Source organism: Ranitomeya variabilis, chromosome 7 (assembly GCF_051348905.1).
Source record: "Ranitomeya variabilis isolate aRanVar5 chromosome 7, aRanVar5.hap1, whole genome shotgun sequence".
Taxonomy (NCBI): domain Eukaryota; kingdom Metazoa; phylum Chordata; class Amphibia; order Anura; family Dendrobatidae; genus Ranitomeya; species Ranitomeya variabilis.
In genome coordinates, this window is record NC_135238.1 from 248,968,448 (window position 1) to 248,988,572 (window position 20,125).

A 20,125-nucleotide genomic window follows, 5' to 3' on the forward strand; every position below is an offset into this window, starting at 1 on the left:
ATACTTTATTGAACCACAACACACAATAGCAAACAGAACAGTCCCAGCAATTACCCCATGATGGTGCATATTACAGGGTCTCACCGTTTCACTGACTCTCTGGAATAATGGTAGATATTACATCAGAACTCCCAGGGTCACTATTCCACCTGTGATACACACACAGAGAAGAGGTAATGACAAGCGTAGGGAGATGATAGAGAACAGTCCATAGAGTCTGTGCAAGGTCCAAAGCCAGTTGACATTAGAGTCACCACCTGGCTTATCTGACCATCTCCATGGAATCAGGCAATGAGTGGGTCCCAAAACCTGGCTTCCTCCAAGCATATCCATGGTTCAGAGATGGTCACTGGATCAGATCTGTGTCATTACAACTGGAGTCAAAAACCCCTAGGTTGTTTCCTAAAGAATCATAGATTCATGTCCCTCGTGATGGTGCCATGATGAATTGGCTGCAGTTCTATCTCTCGTCCGTTGGGTGTTTTGCAGAAAGTCTGGCTGGTAGCTCTGTGTTACTTTAGTTCTAGTGATGAGATCTCTGAGTCTTTTTATACCTGAGGCATGTAAGCTATTTTTAGAATTACCCAGTGTCCTTCAGTCCACCCTCACAGCATTTCCCTATCTCCTTTTGAAGTCAACAAGTTGGTTCCAGAATACAATGCACAATCAGCATATCAGCACACCTCAATAGACAAAGAAACACACTCTATGTACCAGTCACTATTACAGACTTACACAGTATGTTAAATGGTATATCAGTTTGCAAGTCTGTCTTCTTGACCCACCAGAAATAAACACTTAAATCCACAAGCCAATATACAGATAAAAAGTCAATTCTTCTTGGTTTGCAAAAACATAGTCATCTGGGTAATTAATATATACACTGGTTTCTTCACATTGCTCCCCCATCTTAATTAGCCAGGCATAATAGGATTCCGATCATCCAGTTTCTTTAGAGCATATTCCATGTCCTCCTTATGAAAATATACTCCACATGTAATTGAAGAGTAACAACTGTTATCCATTGGGTCCATGCATGGCTTCCTCTGCATTCTATAGTTCCTGGATTAAATCTCTTTCAATCCGTTGAAGCTGGAACATCTCCTGTAGTTTCTGTTTCTTATTGAGGTCATATATCCACTCTGGTCTTCTTTCCAAGGCTGAGTTGGTGGGGTTGGACACAGTAGCATCCAAAACCTGCTGTGCATGCCTCATCACTGGTTTGATGAGTCTGTCTGTATACCTCCCTGGTGGTGGAGCCCTGGACGGTGTGTGAGTACACCAGCCCCCTGCAGCTCCCCTGTTCCACCGGGCTGAGTAGTATCCCACCGCTGCCAAGTGTGGCAAAACGGGTTCAGTGGGTGATCTCACCCACTGGCCTGGCTGTCTTTAGCAAGACTGCATGGACCAGGGCTCATACCACTGAACGTCCAAGCTCTCTCCCAGTGGATGGGTCACTACACAGACAATGCAGGGTCAGGGTAAAATAGTGTGGCAATACTTCATTGAACCACAACACACAATAGCAAACAGAACAGTCCCAGCAATTGCCCCAAGATGGTGCACATTACAGGGTCTTATCCTTCCGCTGACTCACCGGGATAATGGTAGATGTTACGTCAGAGCTCCCAGGGTCGCTGTTCCACCTGTGATACACACAGAGAAGAGATATCGACAAGCATAGGGAGATGTGTTATGGTTCTCAATGGCAAGAGAACATAGCCCAGCAAACATAAGTACTAGCTCTTGGAAGGATGGAAACTAAACTGACCATGAACTAAACCTGCCGCACAACTAACAGTAGCCGGGTAGCGTTGCCTACGTTTTTTATCCCTAGACGCCCAGCGCCGGCCGGAGGACTAACTAATCCTGGCAGAGGAAAATATAGTCCTGGCTCACCTCTAGAGAAATTTCCCCGATAGGCAGACAGAGGCCCCCACATATATTGGCGGTGATTTTAGATGAAATGACAAACGTAGTATGAAAATAGGTTTAGCAAAATTGAGGTCCGCTTACTAGATAGCAGGAAGACAGAAAGGGCACTTTCATGGTCAGCTGAAAACCCTATCAAAATACCATCCTGAAATTACTTTAAGACTCTAGTATTAACTCATAACATCAGAGTGGCAATTTCAGATCACAAGAGCTTTCCAGACACAGAAACGAAACTACAGCTGCGAACTGGAACAAAATGCAAAAACAAACGAGGACTAAAGTCCAACTTATCTGGGAGTTGTCTAGCAGCAGGAACATGCACAGAAAGGCTTCTGATTACAATGTTGACCGGCATGGAAGTGACAGAGGAGCAAGGTTAAATAGCGACTCCCACATCCTGATGGAAGCAGGTGAACAGAGGGGATGATGCACACCAGTTCAATTCCACCAGTGGCCACCGGGGGAGCCCAAAATCCAATTTCACAACAGTACCCCCCCCTCAAGGAGGGGGCACCGAACCCTCACCAGAACCACCAGGGCGATCAGGATGAGCCCTATGAAAGGCACGGACCAGATCGGAGGCATGAACATCAGAGGCAGTCACCCAAGAATTATCCTCCTGACCGTATCCCTTCCATTTGACCAGATACTGGAGTTTCCGTCTGGAAACACGGGAGTCCAAGATTTTTTCCACCACGTACTCCAACTCGCCCTCAACCAACACCGGAGCAGGAGGCTCAACGGAAGGCACAACCGGTACCTCATACCTGCGCAACAATGACCGATGAAAAACATTATGAATAGAAAAAGATGCAGGGAGGTCCAAACGGAAGGACACAGGGTTAAGAATCTCCAATATCTTGTACGGGCCGATGAACCGAGGCTTAAACTTAGGAGAAGAAACCCTCATAGGGACAAAACGAGAAGACAACCACACCAAGTCCCCAACACAAAGCCGAGGACCAACCCGACGCCGGCGGTTGGCAAAAAGCTGAGTCTTCTCCTGGGACAACTTCAAATTGTCCACTACCTGACCCCAAATCTGATGCAACCTCTCCACCACAGCATCCACTCCAGGACAATCCGAAGATTCCACCTGACCAGAAGAAAATCGAGGATGAAACCCCGAATTACAGAAAAAAGGAGACACCAAGGTGGCAGAGCTGGCCCGATTATTGAGGGCAAACTCCGCTAAAGGCAAAAAAGCAACCCAATCATCCTGATCTGCAGACACAAAACACCTCAAATATGTCTCCAAGGTCTGATTCGTCCGCTCGGTCTGGCCATTAGTCTGAGGATGGAAAGCAGACGAGAAAGACAAATCTATGCCCATCCTAGCACAGAATGCTCGCCAAAATCTAGACACGAATTGGGTTCCTCTGTCAGAAACGATATTCTCCGGAATACCATGCAAACGGACCACATTTTGAAAAAACAGAGGAACCAACTCAGAAGAAGAAGGCAACTTAGGCAGGGGAACCAAATGGACCATCTTAGAGAAACGGTCACACACCACCCAGATGACAGACATCTTCTGAGAAACTGGAAGATCCGAAATAAAATCCATCGAGATGTGCGTCCAGGGCCTCTTCGGGATAGGCAAGGGCAACAACAATCCACTAGCCCGAGAACAACAAGGCTTGGCCCGAGCACAAACGTCACAAGACTGCACAAAGCCTCGCACATCTCGAGACAGGGAAGGCCACCAGAAGGACCTTGCCACCAAATCCCTGGTACCAAAGATTCCAGGATGACCTGTCAATGCAGAAGAATGAACCTCAGAAATGACTTTACTGGTCCAATCATCAGGAACAAACAGTCTACCAGGTGGGCAACGATCAGGTCTATCCGCCTGAAACTCCTGCAAGGCCCGCCGCAGGTCTGGAGAAACGGCAGACAATATCACTCCATCCTTAAGGATACCTGTAGGTTCAGAGTTACCAAGGGAGTCAGGCTCAAAACTCCTAGAAAGGGCATCCGCCTTAACATTCTTAGAACCCGGCAGGTAGGACACCACAAAATTAAACCGAGAGAAAAACAACGACCAGCGCGCCTGTCTAGGATTCAGGCGTCTGGCGGACTCAAGATAAATTAGATTTTTGTGGTCAGTCAATACCACCACCTGATGTCTAGCCCCCTCAAACCAATGACGCCACTCCTCAAAAGCCCACTTCATGGCCAAAAGCTCCCGATTCCCAACATCATAATTCCGCTCGGCGGGCGAAAATTTACGCGAGAAAAAGGCACAAGGTCTCATCATGGAACAATCGGAACTTCTCTGCGACAAAACTGCCCCAGCTCCGATTTCAGAAGCGTCGACCTCAACCTGAAAAGGAAGAGCAACATCAGGCTGACGCAACACAGGGGCGGAAGAAAAGCGGCGCTTAAGCTCCCGAAAGGCCTCCACAGCAGCAGGGGACCAATCAGCAACATCAGCACCCTTCTTAGTCAAATCAGTCAATGGTTTAACAACATCAGAAAAACCAGCAATAAATCGACGATAAAAGTTAGCAAAGCCCAAAAATTTCTGAAGACTCTTAAGAGAAGAGGGTTGCGTCCAATCACAAATAGCCTGAACCTTGACAGGATCCATCTCGATGGAAGAGGGGGAAAAAATATATCCCAAAAAGGAAATCTTTTGAACCCCAAAAATGCACTTAGAACCCTTCACACACAAGAAATTAGACCGCAAAACCTGAAAAACCCTCCTGACCTGCTGGACATGAGAGTCCCAGTCATCCGAAAAAATCAAAATATCATCCAGATACACAATCATAAATTTATCCAAATAATCACGGAAAATGTCATGCATAAAGGACTGAAAGACTGAAGGGGCATTTGAAAGACCAAAAGGCATCACCAAATACTCAAAGTGGCCCTCGGGCGTATTAAATGCGGTCTTCCACTCATCCCCCTGCTTAATTCGCACCAAATTATACGCCCCACGGAGATCTATCTTAGAGAACCACTTGGCCCCCTTTATGCGAGCAAACAAATCAGTCAGCAGTGGCAACGGATATTGATATTTAACCGTGATTTTATTCAAAAGCCGATAATCAATACACGGTCTCAAAGAGCCATCTTTCTTAGCCACAAAGAAAAAAACGGCTCCTAAGGGAGATGACGAAGGACGAATATGTCCCTTTTCCAAGGACTCCTTTATATATTCTCGCATAGCAGCATGTTCAGGCACAGACAGATTAAATAAACGACCCTTAGGGTATTTACTACCCGGAATCAAATCTATGGCACAATCGCACTCCCGGTGCGGAGGTAATGAACCAAGCTTAGGTTCTTCAAAAACGTCACGATATTCAGTCAAGAATTCAGGAATCTCAGAGGGAATAGATGATGAAATGGAAACCACAGGTACGTCCCCATGCGTCCCCTTACATCCCCAGCTTAACACAGACATAGCTTTCCAGTCAAGGACTGGGTTATGAGATTGCAGCCATGGCAATCCAAGCACCAACACATCATGTAGGTTATACAGCACAAGAAAGCGAATAATCTCCTGATGATCCGGATTAATCCGCATAGTTACTTGTGTCCAGTATTGTGGTTTATTACTAGCCAATGGGGTGGAGTCAATCCCCTTCAGGGGTATAGGAGTTTCAAGAGGCTCCAAATCATACCCACAGCGTTTGGCAAAGGACCAATCCATAAGACTCAAAGCGGCGCCAGAGTCGACATAGGCATCCGCGGTAATAGATGATAAAGAACAAATCAGGGTCACAGATAGAATAAACTTAGACTGTAAAGTGCCAATTGAAACAGACTTATCAAGCTTCTTAGTACGCTTAGAGCATGCTGATATAACATGAGTTGAATCACCGCAATAGAAGCACAACCCATTTTTTCGTCTTAAATTCTGCCGTTCACTTCTGGACAGAATTCTATCACATTGCATATTCTCTGGCGTCTTCTCAGTAGACACCGCCAAATGGTGCACAGGTTTGCGCTCCCGCAGACGCCTATCGATCTGGATAGCCATTGTCATGGACTCATTCAGACCCGCAGGCACAGGGAACCCCACCATAACATCCTTAATGGCATCAGAGAGACCCTCTCTGAAATTCGCCGCCAGGGCGCACTCATTCCACTGAGTAAGCACAGCCCATTTACGGAATTTCTGGCAGTATATTTCAGCTTCGTCTTGCCCCTGAGATAGGGACATCAAGGCCTTTTCCGCCTGAAGCTCTAACTGAGGTTCCTCATAAAGCAACCCCAAGGCCAGAAAAAACGCATCCACATTGAGCAACGCAGGATACCCTGGAGCCAATGCAAAAGCCCAATCCTGAGGGTCGCCCCGGAGCAAGGAAATCACAATCCTGACCTGCTGAGCAGGATCTCCAGCAGAGCGAGATTTCAGGGACAAAAACAACTTGCAATTATTTTTGAAATTTTGAAAGCAAGATCTATTCCCCGAGAAAAATTCAGGCAAAGGAATTCTAGGTTCAGATATAGGAACATGAACAACAAAATCTTGTAAATTTTGAACTTTCGTGGTGAGATTATTCAAACCTGCAGCTAAACTCTGAATATCCATTTTAAACAGGTGAACACAGAGCCATTCCAGGATTAGAAGGAGAGAGAGAGAGAGAAAGGCTGCAATATAGGCAGACTTGCAAGAGATTCAATTACAAGCACACTCAGAACTGAAGGGAAGGGAAAAAAAAAAAAAAAAAATCTTCAGCAGACTTCTCTTTTCTCTCCTTTCTCTGTCAATTAATTTAACCCTTTTCTGGCCGGTCAAACTGTTATGGTTCTCAATGGCAAGAGAACATAGCCCAGCAAACATAAGTACTAGCTCTTGGAAGGATGGAAACTAAACTGACCATGAACTAAACCTGCCGCACAACTAACAGTAGCCGGGTAGCGTTGCCTACATTTTTTATCCCTAGACGCCCAGCGCCGGCCGGAGGACTAACTAATCCTGGCAGAGGAAAATATAGTCCTGGCTCACCTCTAGAGAAATTTCCCCGATAGGCAGACAGAGGCCCCCACATATATTGGCGGTGATTTTAGATGAAATGACAAACGTAGTATGAAAATAGGTTTAGCAAAATTGAGGTCCGCTTACTAGATAGCAGGAAGACAGAAAGGGCACTTTCATGGTCAGCTGAAAACCCTATCAAAATACCATCCTGAAATTACTTTAAGACTCTAGTATTAACTCATAACATCAGAGTGGCAATTTCAGATCACAAGAGCTTTCCAGACACAGAAACGAAACTACAGCTGCGAACTGGAACAAAATGCAAAAACAAACGAGGACTAAAGTCCAACTTATCTGGGAGTTGTCTAGCAGCAGGAACATGCACAGAAAGGCTTCTGATTACAATGTTGACCGGCATGGAAGTGACAGAGGAGCAAGGTTAAATAGCGACTCCCACATCCTGATGGAAGCAGGTGAACAGAGGGGATGATGCACACCAGTTCAATTCCACCAGTGGCCACCGGGGGAGCCCAAAATCCAATTTCACAACAGAGATGACCAGAAACAGTCCATAGAGTCTGTACAAGGTCCAAAGCCAGTTGACACGACGTCAGAGCTCCCAGGGTCGCTATTCCACCTCTGATACATACACAGAGAAGAGGTAATGACAAACATAGAGAGATGATAGAGAACAGTCCATAGAGTCTGTACAAGGTCCAAAGCCAGTTGACATGAGAGTCACCACCTGGCTTATCTGACATCTTCATGGAACCAGATGACCAGTGGGTCCCAAAACCTGACTTTCCCCAAACATATCCAAGGTTCAGAGATGGTCACTGGATCAGATCTGTGTCCTTCCAACCGGAGCCGAAAACCCCTAGGTTGTTTCCTAAAGAATCATAGATCCATGTCCCTCGTCATGGTGCCATGATGAATTGGCTGCAGTTCTATCTCTCGTTTGTTAGGTGATTTGCAGAAAGTCCAGCTGGTAGCTCTGTGTTACTTCAGTTCAGCACACCTCAATAGACAAAGATAAACCCACTCTATGTACAAGTCACTATTACAGACATACACAGTATGTTAAATAGTATATCAGTTTGCAAGTCTGTCTTCTTAACCCACCAGAAATAAACAGTGTAGTATAGTGACCCCTGTGGCAGCTAGGGGGCGCTGTGTGTGCTCCTTGGGATATGCATTGAGGCATATCTTTTGTGATAATGGTAGTAAAACAGTGACTGGCAGTGTTGTGAATGGCCGATATGTGTCGCAGAGGGAATCTGCGTGGTAAGTCTGATGCAATGTTGTTATTCTGGGACCTGTAGTCCCTCAAGAGTGTGTATATCTATGGTGTAGTTGTAAGTGAGACTTATTAGGCTAGTTGTGTGAGATGGGTGGGACAAACTAGCCACACATCCACACTCCCACCTGTGGGAGTGGTTAGTACTATATAAAGTGACTTATGGCTGGTCACATGGGCTCTGAGTGTGGATCTGAATGGTCTGTGCTGGAAGGTCCTGGAGAGAGCCCCATGTGTTGGGAGTGTCGGCTCCCTGAAGAGCACATGGCAGGGCTCTGGACCTCGCACAGACCAGGCTGTGGAACGGATGGACATCCGTGTTGTACTGACCGGGGTCAGAGTGAGAATGTCAGAAGGATGCCTCTGAGGAAGAGAGGTATCCGAGAACCTGTGCAGCAATGGCAGGTAACGAATGGAGATTCGTGTTGTACTGACCGGGGTCAGAGAAAAGGAAAGTCTGAGTGTGAACGTCTGAAGGATGCCTCTGGTGGAGAGAGGTATCCGAGAACCTGTGCGGCACCAACAGGTAACGAATGGAGATTCGTGTTGTACTGACCGGGGTCAGAGTAAAAGAAAGAGAGAGACATTGTGTCTGGGGCACCTCTGAGGCCAACGGGTGTCCAGAAACCCATGAAGGTTGCCAACGGGTAACGGTCTGAAAACCGTGTGTCACGATATGGTATGAAATATAAGTTTAGTTTCCCTGCCTGTTAGCACCAGCTGAGGGATTTTTGCACTTCTGACCATGGTCCCCAAGAACACATGGCAGACTCTGGGCTCAAAACCCCCTGTCACGATATGGTATGAAATACATAAGTTTAGTTTCTCTGCCAGCTCACATAGGGTGGGCGCTGACCCCCCCTTCACTGTGTTTTAGCTTTCCTTCTCAGAGAGTGTGGGGGTTTTATGAGAGCCAAGGTATTTACGACCGGCATTTCCTGCCGTGTAAGCTCTTGTCCAGCTATAACTGGACTAGAAACTTCTAGAATCCATGAAAGTTCTTTGTTTGGTTTTTGTAAGATATTAAGCAAACCATTTAAGATAAGAACACGAAAATATATATTCTTATTCTCCCTCGATGGATCTACCCATCACTCTAAACACGGGCGTCTAAATCCATCTGGTAAAGAAGTAGGGATTTCTCGGTAAATATGTATCCCAGACAGGACATATTTGATCTCATTAGAATGCCCACGTTAATCCGAGATGAATGCTGGGTTTGTTACGACTATGACATGTTTTGTAGCGAAGTTATAGAAAGTAGATAAATTTAAGGTTGAAGTACTCAGAATGTAGAGAGAGGAGGGTCTGGATAAGCCAGCCTTTCTGTGATGTCACTAGCTGCAGGTTTTAAGTTTGTGGCAGGCTCCCCAGCAGGTCTTCTTGTCTTTTCCTGGAGAGCCCTGAGCACTTCCAATGAGCTGGGACGTATGGTTGCCTGCAATGCAATGAACTGAGAATATGTGAGTGTTATATTTTCTCCTTTAATCCCCTTTATGTTATAATTACCTTGTACATATTTGCAATTGTCTCATTTGTAACATCTTTGTAAAATATTTTGATAAAGCACTGCCTACATTTTGTGGGGTATATATTTCATGCCAGTTCTTTCTCCATGCTCTAAAAACGTACACTAAGTCTCTTGAAGGGAATTTACGCTACTGTGTTGGGTTAGCTTCGGACCCATTTAATCGGAGCTGGTGGCAGCGATAGTGTGCAGACTTTTGGGTGATGTGTAGCGACTGCGGCGTTTATAATTATTGTTCCTGCCTGAACGGGAGTAGTTTATCGCATCGCTGCAGCGTGCCCAATAGCCAGTACACAGCAGGCAGCCTTTCTGGCGACTAATTACCCTAGGTGCAGTACCTAATCTGACCTGAGAGTAAGGGGGGCGCCAGAGAGTTGCAAGGGTTAAGTGGAACTGTAAGCGGGATACATAAGTCCCTGCAGTTCATGGTATATTGAAGAGCAGTGGGATACCTAGAATAAGACCCTGCTGTAAACTAAGAGGTCAATAGCCTTGTGTGTGTTTTTTTATCACATTGTGGCAGTGGAGGGATAACTAAGATAAGCCCCCCCTGCACATGTGAGAAGAGGTAATGACAAGCATAGGGAGATGATAGAGAACAGTCCATACAAGGTCCAAAGCCAGTTGACATGGGAGTCACCACCTGGCTTATCCGAGCATCTCCATGGAACCAGGTGGCCAGCAGGTCCCAAAACCTGGCTTTCTCCAAATATATCCATGGTTCAGAGATGGTCACTGGATCAGATCTGGGTCATTCCAAATGGAGTCAAAAACCCCTAGGTTGTTTCCTAAAGAATCATAGATCCATGTCCCTCGTGATGGTGCCATGATGAATTGGCTGCAGCCCTATCTTTTGTACGTTGGGTGTTTTGCAGAAAGTCCGGCTGGTAGCTCTGTGTTACTTCAGTTTTAGGGATGCAATCTCTGAGTCTTTTTATACCCGAGGCATATAAGCTATTTTTAGAATTACCCAGTGTCCTTCAGACCACCCTCACAGCCTTTCCCTATCTACTTTCAAATGCAAAAGGCTGGTTCCAGAATACAATGCACAATTAACATATCAGCACACCTCAACAGACAACGATAAACACACACTATATACAAGTCACTATTACAGACTTACATGGTGTAACAACTCTGCTGGCATCACTGCATGGCTTCCCATCCCCCACCTGCATTACACTCAAACTCACTCACTTCTCTGGGCCTTGTGACTTCTCTCTGCTGCCAGCTCCATGCTGTGTGCCTCATGTCTGCTGTTTGCTCTGTGCATGCTCTGTCTGTGTGCATAGGGGTCGGCGCCGGCAACTCCTGTTTCTTATAGAGACTGTGTGCACCTTGCTAAGGTGTCCCTGGCCAATCACCATGAGGCTTCCTGTATTTAAGACATCCCCACCCATTGGTGGGGACCTGTGCAACTTACTCCCTCAGTCAGTTCTTAGCTGCTGAGGTGCCAGGCCCTGTCTTGCTTTCTCTCATGTCTGCCACCCAGGGGGGCATTGTACCCTGGTCTGTTTTCTGTGTAGCCACCCAGCGGGGCTTTGTACCCTGGCCTATGTCCGCCACCCAGAGGGACGTCGTACCCTGGCTTGTGTCCATGTCTGTTATGATCCCAGTGGTAGGGGATCTCTGATTTTCCGGCAAGATAGCAAAAACATAAATACTGCTCTAGGGAGGTGGAAACTGGGCTAACCGCATACCTGATCCTAACACACACAACTAGAAGCAGCCGGTGAACGTGCCTACGTTGGTTCTAGACGTCTCGAGCCAGCCGGAGAACTGACTACCCCTAGAGGGAAAATAAGACCTCACTTGCCTCCAGAGAAATTGAACCCCAAAGGTATAGAAAGCCCCCAACAAATAATAACGGTGAGGCAAGAGGAAAACACAAACGTAGAGATGAACTAGATTCAGCAAAGTGAGGCCCACTAGTCTAGATAGGCAGAAAAATAGATAGTGGACTATGCGGTCAGCAGAAAACCCTACAAAAACATCCACGCTGAACATTCAAGAACCCCCACACCGACTGACAGTGCGGAGGGAGAATATCAGCCCCCCTAGAGCTTCCAGCGAGCCAGAAAATCAAATATTAAGCAAGCTGGACAAAAACACTGAAAAATGCAAACGATCCAAATTATACAAAACGGACTTAACTTTCCTTGCATGAGACAGACTGAAAGGAATCCGGAGGAGACCATATAGGTCTGGATACAACGATGCCAGGCAAGAGACTGAGTCTGGAGGAGACTTAAATAGGGAACACCCCCTGCTTAACGACACAGCTGGAGCTCAGGCCTGCAACAAGACATGCCTAACACAATACCATTAGTGACCACCAGAGGGAGCCCAGAAACACAGTTCACAACACATGTCTCTGTGCCTTGTCTCGTTCCTGACTCTCTTAGTCTAGTCCTGTTCCTGTGTCCGTTTATATCCCTGTCTTGGTTTGCGTTTTCTGCAGGCCTGCACTGTGTCTTGCTTTGGTCTGCTCTTCCCTCTGTGTCTTGCTTTGCTCTGCTTTTAGCTCTGTTCTCTGCAACCTTGCTTTGCTCCTTGCTCTGCATTCTGTGACCTTGCTCTGCACTCTGTGTTTTTGCTCTCGGCTCTGCACTCTGTCTCTTGCTCTGCACTCCAACTTTGCTCTGCTCTCAGCTCTGCACTCTGTAGCTTTGCTCTCAGCTCTGCTCTCTGTAAGCTTTGCTCTGCACTTTGCTCTGTACTCTGACTTTGCTCTGCACTCTGTGGCTCCGCTCAGCTCTCGCTCTGCGGCTCCACTTCTTGTGGTTCTAGTTTGCTCCGCTCCTTGCGGTTCTACTTCTCCGCCTCCTGCGTTTCTGCACTTGGCTCCGCCTCCTGCATTTCTGCACTTGGCTCCAGCTCTTGGCTCCGCCTCCTGCATTTCTGTTCTTGGCTATAGCTTCTGTGCTTTCGCTCTGCATCCGCCCTTGCGGTCTTTCTCTACCTATTATTTAGTTCTCCTCTCTGAACAGGTTCTTACCTGTTTTACATACCTGCCTGCAGACCGGTTCCTACTGGTTCTTCCAGTGTACCAGTCTTGTCCGCCTGTCCTTCCAGAGAGCCAGCCGTACCTGCCTGCCTACTAGAGAGCCAGCCGTGTCCGCCTGCCTGCCAGTGTCTCTGTTGTACCCATCTGCCTGCCTGTGTCCCAGCCATGCCCGCCTGTCTGCCTGAGTGCCAGCCGTGCCCGCTTGCCTGTCTATGTTCCGTTCCCTGGTGGGATCAGCAGCCACAGCCAGACACCACCCTGGAGTGGTATCTGGTAGCTTCCTATTGCACAAGTCTGACCTTACCATTGGAGGCTCCAGCGAACACCTAGGAAGCTACTTAGTTACGCCCCTTCCAGGGAAGTTTGGTCTGTGGTCCAGTGGGGCCACACCCCTGCACGCCCGCGCCAACCAGTCTGGGCGCGAGCGTGACACACGGTATGTTAACTGGTATAGTATATCAGTTTGCAAGTCTGTCTTCTTGACCCACCAGAAATAAACACTTAAATCCACAAGCCAATGAATAGATAAAAAGTCAATTCTTCTTGGTTTTCAAAAGTCATCTGGGTATTTAAGATATACTCTGGTTTCTTCACAGATACAGTTAGGTCTATGTTGTGAAATTGGATTTTGGGCTCCCCCGGTGGCCACTGGTGGAATTGAACTGGTGTGCATCATCCCCTCTGTTCACCTGTTCCCATCAGGATGTGGGAGTCGCTATTTAGCCTTGCTCCTCTGTCACTTCCATGCCGGTCAACATTGTAATCAGAAGCCTTTCTGTGCATGTTCCTGCTGCTAGACAACTTCCAGCTAAGTTGGACTTTAGTCCTCGTTTGTTTTTGCATTTTGTTCCAGTTCACAGCTGTAGTTTCGTTTCTGTGTCTGGAAAGCTCTTGTGATCTGAAATTGCCACTCTGATGTTATGAGTTAATACTAGAGTCTTAAAGTAATTTCAGGATGGTATTTTGATAGGGTTTTCAGCTGACCATGAAAGTGCCCTTTCTGTCTTCCTGCTATCTAGTAAGCGGACCTCAATTTTGCTAAACCTATTTTCATACTACGTTTGTCATTTCATCTAAAATCACCGCCAATATATGTGGGGGCCTCTGTCTGCCTTTCGGGGAAATTTCTCTCGAGGTGAGGCAGGACTATATTTTCCTCTGCCAGGATTAGTTAGTCCTCCGGCCGGCGCTGGGCGTCTAGGGATAAAACGTAGGCAAACGCTACCCGGCTACTGTTAGTTGTGCGGCAGGTTTAGTTCATGGTCAGTTTAGTTTCCATCCTTCCAAGAGCTAGTTCTTATGTTTGCTGGGCTATGTTCTCTTGCCATTGAGAACCATAACAGTTTGACCGGCCACAAAAGGGTTAAATTAATTGACAGAGAAAGGAGAGAAAAGAGAAGTCTGCTGAAGATTTTTTTTTTTTTTTTTCCCTTCAGTTCTGAGTGTGCTTGTAATTGAATCTCTTGCAAGTCTGCCTATATTGCAGCCTTTCTCTCTCTCTCTCCTTCTAATCCTGGAATGGCTCTGTGTTCACCTGTTTAAAATGGATATTCAGAGTTTAGCTGCAGGTTTGAATAATCTCACCACGAAAGTTCAAAATTTACAAGATTTTGTTATTCATGTTCCTATATCTGAACCTAGAATTCCTTTGCCTGAATTTTTCTCAGGGAATAGATCTTGCTTTCAAAATTTCAAAAATAATTGCAAGTTGTTTTTGTCCCTGAAATCTCGCTCTGCTGGAGATCCTGCTCAGCAGGTCAGGATTGTGATTTCCTTGCTCCGGGGCGACCCTCAGGATTGGGCTTTTGCATTGGCTCCAGGGGATCCTGCGTTGCTCAATGTGGATGCGTTTTTTCTGGCCTTGGGGTTGCTTTATGAGGAACCCCAGTCAGAACTTCAGGCGGAGAAGGCCTTGATGTCCCTATCTCAGGGGCAAGACGAAGCTGAAATATACTGCCAGAAATTTCGTAAATGGGCTGTGCTTACTCAGTGGAATGAGTGCGCCCTGGCGGCGAATTTCAGAGAGGGTCTCTCTGATGCCATTAAGGATGTTATGGTGGGGTTCCCTGTGCCTGCGGGTCTGAATGAGTCCATGACAATGGCTATCCAGATCGATAGGCGTCTGCGGGAGCGCAAACCTGTGCACCATTTGGCGGTGTCTACTGAGAAGACGCCAGAGAATATGCAATGTGATAGAATTCTGTCCAGAAGTGAACGGCAGAATTTTAGACGAAAAAATGGGTTGTGCTTCTATTGCGGTGATTCAACTCACGTTATATCAGCATGCTCTAAGCGTACTAAGAAGCTTGATAAGTCTGTTTCAATTGGCACTTTACAGTCTAAGTTTATTCTATCTGTGACCCTGATTTGTTCTTTATCATCTATTACCGCGGATGCCTATGTCGACTCTGGCGCCGCTTTGAGTCTTATGGATTGGTCCTTTGCCAAACGCTGTGGGTATGATTTGGAGCCTCTTGAAACTCCTATACCCCTGAAGGGGATTGACTCCACCCCATTGGCTAGCAATAAACCACAATACTGGACACAAGTAACTATGCGGATTAATCCGGATCACCAGGAGATTATTCGCTTTCTTGTGCTGTATAACCTACATGATGTGTTGGTGCTTGGATTGCCATGGCTGCAATCTCATAACCCAGTCCTTGACTGGAAAGCTATGTCTGTGTTAAGCTGGGGATGTAAGGGGACGCATGGGGACGTACCTGTGGTTTCCATTTCATCATCTATTCCCTCTGAGATTCCTGAATTCTTGACTGAATATCGTGACGTTTTTGAAGAACCTAAGCTTGGTTCATTACCTCCGCACCGGGAGTGCGATTGTGCCATAGATTTGATTCCGGGTAGTAAATACCCTAAGGGTCGTTTGTTTAATCTGTCTGTGCCTGAACATGCTGCTATGCGAGAATATATAAAGGAGTCCTTGGAAAAGGGACATATTCGTCCTTCATCATCTCCCTTAGGAGCCGGTTTTTTCTTTGTGGCTAAGAAAGATGGCTCTTTGAGGCCGTGTATTGATTATCGGCTTTTGAATAAAATCACGGTTAAATATCAATATCCGTTGCCACTGCTGACTGATTTGTTTGCTCGCATAAAGGGGGCCAAGTGGTTCTCTAAGATAGATCTCCGTGGGGCGTATAATTTGGTGCGAATTAAGCAGGGGGATGAGTGGAAAACCGCATTTAATACGCCCGAGGGCCACTTTGAGTATTTGGTGATGCCTTTTGGTCTTTCAAATGCCCCTTCAGTCTTTCAGTCCTTTATGCATGACATTTTCCGTGATTATTTGGATAAATTTATGATTGTGTATCTGGATGATATTTTGATTTTTTCGGATGACTGGGACTCTCATGTCCAGCAGGTCAGGAGGGTTTTTCAGGTTTTGCGGTCCAATTCTTTGTGTGTGAAGGGTTCTAAGTGCGTTTTTGGGGTTCAAAAGATTTCCTTTTTGGGATATATTTTTTCCCCCTCTTCCATCGAGATGGATCCTGTCAAGGTTCAGGCTATTTGTGATTGGACGCAACCCTCTTCTCTTAAGAGTCTTCAGAAATTTTTGGGCTTTGCTAACTTTTATCGTCGATTTATTGCTGGTTTTTCTGATGTTGTTAAACCATTGACTGATTTGACTAAGAAGGGTGCTGATGTTGCTGATTGGTCCCCTGCTGCTGTGGAGGCCTTTCGGGAGCTTAAGCGCCGCTTTTCTTCCGCCCCTGTGTTGCGTCAGCCTGATGTTGCTCTTCCTTTTCAGGTTGAGGTCGACGCTTCTGAAATCGGAGCTGGGGCGGTTTTGTCGCAGAGAAGTTCCGATTGCTCCGTGATGAGACCTTGTGCTTTTTTCTCGCGTAAATTTTCGCCCGCCGAACGGAATTATGATGTTGGGAATCGGGAGCTTTTGGCCATGAAGTGGGCTTTTGAGGAGTGGCGTCATTGGCTTGAGGGGGCTAGACATCAGGTGGTGGTATTGACTGACCACAAAAATTTAATTTATCTTGAGTCCGCCAGACGCCTGAATCCTAGACAGGCGCGCTGGTCGTTGTTTTTCTCTCGGTTTAATTTTGTGGTGTCCTACCTGCCGGGTTCTAAGAATGTTAAGGCGGATGCCCTTTCTAGGAGTTTTGAGCCTGACTCCCCTGGTAATTCTGAACCTACAGGTATCCTTAAGGATGGAGTGATATTGTCTGCCGTTTCTCCAGACCTGCGGCGGGCCTTGCAGGAGTTTCAGGCGGATAGACCTGATCGTTGCCCACCTGGTAGACTGTTTGTTCCTGATGATTGGACCAGTAAAGTCATTTCTGAGGTTCATTCTTCTGCGTTGGCAGGTCATCCTGGAATCTTTGGTACCAGGGATTTGGTGGCAAGGTCCTTCTGGTGGCCTTCCCTGTCTCGAGATGTGCGAGGCTTCGTGCAGTCTTGTGACGTTTGTGCTCGGGCCAAGCCTTGTTGTTCTCGGGCTAGTGGATTGTTGTTGCCCTTGCCTATTCCGAAGAGGCCCTGGACGCACATCTCGATGGATTTTATTTCGGATCTTCCTGTTTCTCAGAAGATGTCTGTCATTTGGGTGGTGTGTGATCGTTTCTCTAAGATGGTCCATTTGGTTCCCCTGCCTAAGTTGCCTTCTTCTTCCGAGTTGGTTCCTCTGTTTTTTCAAAATGTGGTCCGTTTGCATGGTATTCCGGAGAATATCGTTTCTGACAGAGGTACCCAATTCGTGTCTAGATTTTGGCGAGCATTCTGTGCTAGGATGGGCTTAGATTTGTCTTTCTCGTCTGCTTTCCATCCTCAGACTAATGGCCAGACCGAGCGGACGAATCAGACCTTGGAGACATATTTGAGGTGTTTTGTGTCTGCAGATCAGGATGATTGGGTTGCTTTTTTGCCTTTAGCGGAGTTTGCCCTCAATAATCGGGCCAGCTCTGCCTCCCTTTTTCTGTAATTCGGGGTTTCATCCTCGATTTTCTTCTGGTCAGGTTGAATCTTCGGATTGTCCTGGAGTGGATGCTGTGGTGGAGAGGTTGCATCAGATTTGGGGGCAGGTAGTGGACAATTTGAAGTTGTCCCAGGAGAAGACTCAGCTTTTTGCCAACCGCCGGCGTCGGGTTGGTCCTCGGCTTTGTGTTGGGGACTTGGTGTGGTTGTCTTCTCGTTTTGTCCCTATGAGGGTTTCTTCTCCCAAGTTTAAGCCTCGGTTCATCGGCCCGTACAGGATATTGGAGATTCTTAACCCTGTGTCCTTCCGTTTGGACCTCCCTGCATCTTTTTCTATTCATAATGTTTTTCATCGGTCATTATTGCGCAGGTATGAGGTACCGGTTGTGCCTTCCGTTGAGCCTCCTGCTCCGGTGTTGGTTGAGGGCGAGTTGGAGTACGTTGTGGAAAAAATCTTGGACTCCCGTGTTTCCAGACGGAAACTCCAGTATCTGGTCAAATGGAAGGGATACGGTCAGGAGGATAATTCTTGGGTGACTGCCTCTGATGTTCATGCCTCCGATCTGGTCCGTGCCTTTCATAGGGCTCATCCTGATCGCCCTGGTGGTTCTGGTGAGGGTTCGGTGCCCCCTCCTTGAGGGGGGGGTACTGTTGTGAAATTGGATTTTGGGCTCCCCCGGTGGCCACTGGTGGAATTGAACTGGTGTGCATCATCCCCTCTGTTCACCTGTTCCCATCAGGATGTGGGAGTCGCTATTTAGCCTTGCTCCTCTGTCACTTCCATGCCGGTCAACATTGTAATCAGAAGCCTTTCTGTGCATGTTCCTGCTGCTAGACAACTTCCAGCTAAGTTGGACTTTAGTCCTCGTTTGTTTTTGCATTTTGTTCCAGTTCACAGCTGTAGTTTCGTTTCTGTGTCTGGAAAGCTCTTGTGATCTGAAATTGCCACTCTGATGTTATGAGTTAATACTAGAGTCTTAAAGTAATTTCAGGATGGTATTTTGATAGGGTTTTCAGCTGACCATGAAAGTGCCCTTTCTGTCTTCCTGCTATCTAGTAAGCGGACCTCAATTTTGCTAAACCTATTTTCATACTACGTTTGTCATTTCATCTAAAATCACCGCCAATATATGTGGGGGCCTCTGTCTGCCTTTCGGGGAAATTTCTCTAGAGGTGAGCCAGGACTATATTTTCCTCTGCCAGGATTAGTTAGTCCTCCGGCCGGCGCTGGGCGTCTAGGGATAAAACGTAGGCAAACGCTACCCGGCTACTGTTAGTTGTGCGGCAGGTTTAGTTCATGGTCAGTTTAGTTTCCATCCTTCCAAGAGCTAGTTCTTATGTTTGCTGGGCTATGTTCTCTTGCCATTGAGAACCATAACAGGTCTACATATATTTGGACTGAGACAACATTTTTCTAATTTTGGTTATAGACATTACCACAATGAATTTTAAACAAAACAATTCAGATGCAGGTGAAGTTCAGACTTTCAACTTTCATTTGAGGGTATCCACATTAAAATTGGATGAAGGGTTTAGGAGTTTCAGCTCCTTAACATGTGCCACCCTGTTTTTAAAGGGACCAAAGGTAATTGGACAGATTCAATAATTTTAAATAAAATGTTCCTTTTTAGTACTTGATTGAAAACCCTTTGTTGGCAATGACTGCCTGAAGTCTTGAACTCATGGACATCACCAGACGCTCTGTTTCCTCCTTTTTGATGCTCTGCTAGGCTTTCACTGCGGTGGTTTTCAGTTGCTGTTTGTTTGTGGGCCTTTCTGTCTGAAGTTTAGTCTTTAACAAGTGAAATGCATGCTCAAATGGGTTGAGATCAGGTGATGTCATGTCTGACGCTGTTCAGACCAGGTCGTCCGACAGACAGCGGTAATTCCGCTTTTGTCCACTATGCGCTCATTGGCGTCGGCTAGATTTTATCTAGCTGGTCCGGGGTTAATTTACCTGGTGCTCGGATTGGAAGCTGGGCCATGCCCACTGCCTTTAAATAGTTCTCCTGAACATTGGGCGTCGCCGATTATAGCTTCTGTCTTGTGCGTGGTTATCTCGGTCTGGAGTGGTGAGCTAAGTAGTTGGAGTATCGTTGCTGGTGGTGTATTTCCCTTTGTCTTATTTTCTCCTTCCCATATTTGTATTTGTTTTGCCCTTTGCATTTATAGTGTATTCCTGAGTGACTGCGGCGTGGTGCTTATTTTTCCGTTATCCTTGTCTGTGCTAACTGTGGGTATTGGAGTGTGGTCTCTTCACTGGTGGGGGGGGGGGGTGGTTTCAGCCTAGGGTTGAAACAGGAGATAGGGCGAGGGTGGAGGCCCAGACATGCACACCATCAGTGTAAACTCTGGGAGAGGGTCAGTCAGGGTTTCCCTAGTCTGAGGGAAATCGCAGGGGCCCGGGTTATTAGCTCTTTCCTACCTAGGTCTCCCGTGACAGGTGACTGTCCAGTCTAGCCTTTTTATTCTTGA